A 6240-nucleotide genomic window follows, 5' to 3' on the forward strand; every position below is an offset into this window, starting at 1 on the left:
TAGTGACCACTACAAACTGACAGCGGAACCCCAAATTACTACCCAGTAATGTCTGTTAGCACTCCATGTCAAGCATTCTCCTATGTCAAAACAGCCAAGACTTCCCTTGCCAATACCAGACAGCTCCCTCACCAGTTACAGTCAGGACCCACCAAGCTTGCAGAAAAAAATAATCAAACTACTAATTGCCAATATCATCCTTCCCATCTTTGAACACCAAGATCCTCACTCCCAAGTTTCTAGATCTCCTTGCAGACATGTTGAGCTCTTTTGCCATCAAAGAGCAAAAACTGGTCTATGAACAGAGATCAGGGAGGTTTACAGGTTAGTTCCTTATCTTGTATTTCTGTTCAAGTGTATGTAGCAATGACACCAACTAGTACTAATGAGGGGAGAGGTAAACAATGCTTCATGTAAACAAGATCAAAGCATCAGTTCATTCATAGATGATATCATAAACACTGCAAATTGTCATCCTGCAGTTTCTGTCCAATCAGCATGTTGTTGGATTAAAACAGTAATCTTTTTGTCCCTCCTACCGTTGTTTCAGAAATGTTCCAGTGAAACATTGCTCTTAGTTTGATGCTTTAGTGTGTAGATTTAATCTCATTTTGACCATTTAATGAAATCAACTTTACTTTTGTATTGTTCAAACTCTGGATTTGGTTTTTCATTCCCTACCAAGCTCTGATGAGCTCCACATCTCCCTCTTTGCTGGCAAGCAGTACTTAAAACTCATCTTGAATAATGTTTGTGTTGCTTACCTCCTATTATCAACAGTCTGAGAGCTTGGACTTTTCTCCTCTTCTGCCCCTGCATGTCACAAAACCCAAAACAACATCACACCAAATTGCACAAACAAAAAACACTTTTTCTGTTGTAATTCAGTGATCCCTCAAGCTTACACCAGTCAACCTCTATCCCTTCCATTAATTTTGTCTGCACAGTGCTCCAAGGGTTATAGTGAGTATTCTATTTTTTTAAATTTTTTATTTTTCACACCATAAATCACAATAGTCATGATATACACTTTTTCTTTTCCACACATTTACAGTGACTTTTTCTCCCTCCCCCCTCCCTCCTCCCAAGCCACCCCCCCACCCCCCCCCCCTCATCCATTTTAGGTATACAATCTAGGTTGCATTAATTCAGTCAGACAATGTTGTCATTCATCAAAAATACACCAGAAATTCTACTGAGTCCATTCTTTTCTTTTCTTCTCCTTCCATCAACTTAGGTAATGTTTGTTCCCGGTAGGTTTTCGCTATTGTATTTAATGTAAGGCTCCCATACTTGTTCGAATATTTCAATATTATTTCTTAAACTATATGTTATTTTTTCTAATGGAATACATTTATTCATTTCTATATACCATTGTTGTATTTTCAAATTATCTTCCAATTTCCAGGTTGACATAATACATTTTTTTGCTACGGCTAGGGCTATCTTGACAAATCTTTTTTGTGCATCTTCCAAGTCAATTCCAAATTCTTTATTTTTTATGTTACTTAGGAGAAAGATCTCTGGATTCTTTGATACATTGTTTTCTGTTATTTTATTTAATATCTGATTGAGATCATCCCAAAATTTTTCTACTCTCTCACATGTCCAGATTGCATGAATTGTTGTTCCCCTTTCTTTTTTACATCGAAAACATCTATCAGATACTGTTGGGTCCCATTTATTTAACTTTTGCGGTGTAATGTATAGTCTGTGTAACCAATTATATTGTATCATACGCAGCCTCGTATTTATTGTATTTCTCATCGTTCCAGAACATAATTTCTCCCATGTTTCCTTTTTTATCTTTATATTTAAATCTTGTTCCCATTTTTGTTTAGTTTTACCATTTGTTTCCTCATTCTCCTTTTCTTGCAGTTTGATATACATATTTGTTATAAATCTTTTGATTAACATTGTATCTGTAATCACATATTCAAGGTTACTTCCCTCTGGTAAACTCAAATTGCTTCCTAATTTATCTTTCAAGTAGGATCTCAGTTGGTAATATGCCAGCGCTGTATCTCCAGTTATATTGTACTTATCTCTCATTTGTTCAAAGGATAAGAATCTACTTCCTGAAAAACAATTTTCTATTCTTTTAATCCCTTTTTTTCCCATTTTCTAAAGGAAAGGTTGTCTATTGTAAAAGGGAGTAGCTTATTTTGCGTCAATATTAGTTTTGGTATTTGATAATTTATTTTATTTCTTTCTACATGAATCTTCTTCCATATATTGAGGAGATGGTGTAATACTGGAGAAGTTCTATGTTGTACCAATTTTTCGTCCCATTTATATAATATGTGTTCAGGTATCTTTTCCCCTATTTTATCTAATTCTAGTCTCGTCCAGTCTGGTTTTTCCCTTGTTGATAAAAATCTGATAGGTACCTTAATTGTGCGGCTCTATAATAATTTTTGAAGTTTGGCAATTGTAGGCCTCCTTGTTTATACCATTCTGTTAATTTATCTAGTGCTATCCTCGGTTTCCCCCCTCTCCATAAAAATCTCCTTATTATTTTCTTTAACTCTTTGAAGAAGTTTTCTGTCAGTTGTATTGGCAATGCCTGAAATAAGTATAGTATCCTTGGAAAAATGTTCATTTTAATACAGTTTATCCTTCCTATCAGTGTTAGTGGTAGCTCTTTCCAATGCTCTAAATCGTCCTGTAATTTTTTCATTAGTGGATTGTAATTGAGTTTATATAATTGGCCTAGATTTTTGTTTATTTGCACACCTAGGTATCTTATTGCCTGCATTTGCCATCTGAATGGGGATTCCTCCTTAAATTTTGAGAAATCCGCGTTATTCATAGGCATTGCTTCACTTTTATTTACGTTTATCTTGTATCCCGACACTTCTCCATATTCCTTCAATTTCTTATATAGTTCTTTTATTGATAGTTCTGGTTCTGTTAAGTACACTATCACATCATCCGCAAATAGACTGATTTTATACTCCCTGTCTTTTATTTTTATTCCTTTTATATTATTATCTATTCTTATCGATTCTGCTAGTGGTTCTATAGCTAGCGCAAACAATAATGGTGATAGTGGGCATCCCTGCCGCGTTGACCTGCTTAAGTTAAATTGCTTTGATACATGTCCATTTACTGTCACTTTCGCTAACGGTCCCTCATATAATGCTTTAATCCAATTAATATACTTCTCCGGTAAACTGAATTTTTGCAATACTTTGAACAAGTAATTCCATTCTACTCTGTCGAAGGCCTTCTCTGCGTCTAAAGCAACTGCTACTGCCGGTGCTCTATTTCCTTCTACTGCATGAATTAAGTTAATAAATTTACAAATATTGTCTGTTGTGCGTCTTTTTTTGATAAATCCAGTTTGGTCTAAATTTACCATTTTCGGTACCTGTTCTGCTAATATGTTTGCTAATTGTTTAGCTATTATCTTATAATCTGTGTTTAGCAGAGATATTGGTCTATATGACGCTGGTGAGAGTGGATCTTTCCCTTGTTTTAGTATCACTGTAATTATTGCTGTTTTACATGAGTCTGGTAAGTTTTGTGTCTCATCAATCTGGTTGATTACATCCAGGAGGGGCGGTATTATTAGATCTTTAAATGTTTTGTAGAATTCTATTGGGAGTCCATCCTCTCCTGGTGTTTTATTATTTGGTAAATTTTTTATTATCTCTTGTATTTCTACTGTTCCAAATGGTTCTGTTAATTTATTTTGTTCCTCTATTTGTAGTTTTGGTAGTTCAATTTTAGTCAAAAATTCATCTATTTTCCCTTCTTTCCCTTCGTTTTCAGTTCGGTATAATTGTTCATAGAATTCTCTGAAGTTTTCCTTAATTTCTTTTGGATTATATGTAATTTGTTTGTCTTTTTTCCTTGTTGCCAATACCATTTTCTTAGTTTGCTCTGTCTTAAGCTGCCATGCTAAGATTTTGTGTTTTTTCACCTAGTTCATAATATTTCTGTTTTGTCTTCATTATGTTCTTCTCCACCTTATATGTTTGTAATGTTTCATATTTTATTTTTTTATCCGCCAATTCTCTTCTTTTGGTTGTATCTTCCTTTATTGCTAATTTTTTTTCTATGTTTATTATTTCCCTTTCCAACTGCTCTGTTTCCTGATTATAGTCCTTCTTCATCTTGGTTGCATAACTTATTATTTGTCCTCTAATGAATGCTTTCATTGCGTCCCATAGTATAAACTTATCTTCCACTGATTCCGTATTTACTTCAAAGTACATTTTTAATTGTTTTTCAATAAATTCTCTAAAATCCTGTCTTTTAAGTAGCATGGGGTTTAATCTCCATCTATACATTCTTGGAGGGATGTCCTCTAGCTCTATTGCCAATAACAGGGGTGAGTGGTCCGATAATAGTCTAGCTTTATATTCTGTTTTCCTAACTCTCCCTTGAATGTGGGCTGATAACAGGAATAGGTCTATCCTTGAGTATGTTTTATGTCTAGTCGAGTAGTATGAGTATTCCTTTTCTTTTGGGTTTTGTTTCCTCCATATGTCCACAAGTTTCATTTCTTGCATTGATTTAATTATAAATTTGGTTACTTTGTTCTTCCTGTTAATTTTTTTCCCCGTTTTATCCATATTTGGATCCAAATTCAGATTGAAATCCCCTCCTATTAGTATGTTCCCTTGCGTATTAGCTACCTTCAAAAAGATATCTTGCATAAACTTTTGATCTTCTTCGTTAGGTGAATATATATTAAGTAGATTCCAAAGCTCCGAATATATCTGACATTTTATCATAACATATCTCCCTGCTGGATCTATTATTTCCTCTTCTATTTTAAATGGCACATTTTTGCTAATTAATATAGCCACTCCTCTTGCTTTTGAATTATACGATGCTGCTGTTACATGTCCTACCCAATCTCTCTTTAATTTCTTGTGCTCCAATTCAGTTAAGTGTGTTTCTTGGACAAATGCTATATCTATTTTTTCCTTTTTCAGTAAATTTAGTAGTTTCTTCCTTTTAATTTGGTTATGTATTCCATTAATATTTAGAGTCATATAGTTCAGCGTAGCCATTTTATATTTTGTTTATCTTCTCTTTCCGTTTTTCCATCATTACCTTTCCTCCTTTTCCATTTCTGTTTTCTTATTTTCAACTCTTTACCAGACAACATTCCTACAACATCTAACATTTTCCTTATTCTCCTATTTCTATCTTCTTTATCCCCAACCTCCCCTTCCCCTCCTGAGTTGTCCTCGGTTATAGTGAGTATTCTAGATGTTACTGTTGCTATAGGTCAGTGCCTTACGTTATTCTGTAACACTACTCAAGCTGATCAAACACATACTGCATAAACTTTGCTATATAATGGAAAATGCTGCCAGAGGAAGTGGTGGATCCAAGTGCAATTACAACATTTAAAAGACATTTAGACTGGTTAGAAAAGGTTGAGGGGGATATGGGCCAAATAGAGGAAAATAGGATTAGCTCAGCAAGACACCTTGGCTGGTATGAATTAGCTGGGCCTGTTTCTGTACTTGCTAGGACTCCATGAGTCCTGATCCATAACTATGTGATCCATCCCCCTCCAGGGCCAGAGCAAGAATGTTCACAATCCTGGTGCTCTGGTTGCAAATTGCACTTCCCATCCAACATCTTCTCAATCACTAAATCTGTCAACTTCAGCACCCCTCCTCCCACTGAGTTTAATTTCTGCCCTTGCCTTTATTCTACTTGCACACAATTTGCCAACTTCAAAATCAATCCAATGCTCGTGTAGGAAACCTCGCAACTCTGAACTCATCCAAATTGTGGTGTCAGGAACTGAACTCACATCATCCTGTTCAGTGGCCAAAGTGTGAGCAGAATCATGGTAGCCAAGACACTGACAGCATAATTCCCAGCATGACAATGCTTCAATCTAAAATGTTTCTTTTGCACATCTTTAAAATTATTCCACGAATTCTCCATCATTTCTGAAGAGCTTCCACAAATCCGAGTTTTCTGGTCCCTTACACATCTGTGATTATCCAAGCTTTAGAATTCTTCCTCCAAATCTCTTCATTGCTCAGACCTCCCTCTAAAAACACTTTAAACAAGTCATTCGTTGTAGCAGATTTTGTTCAATACGCACTTAATGGGTTGTTAATCACAAAAGTTTGGGTCCACTTCAGGTCACCCATTAGAAAAGGATGCAGGCACACAAGTATACCCGTCATGAAAGTATTTAGTCTCCTCTATCCCCACTTTAAAATATCACAAATGCTAATAATTATGCAAAGAAATTTC

The sequence above is a fragment of the Narcine bancroftii genome, chromosome 9 (genome assembly GCF_036971445.1).
Source record: "Narcine bancroftii isolate sNarBan1 chromosome 9, sNarBan1.hap1, whole genome shotgun sequence".
NCBI lineage: Eukaryota > Metazoa > Chordata > Chondrichthyes > Torpediniformes > Narcinidae > Narcine > Narcine bancroftii.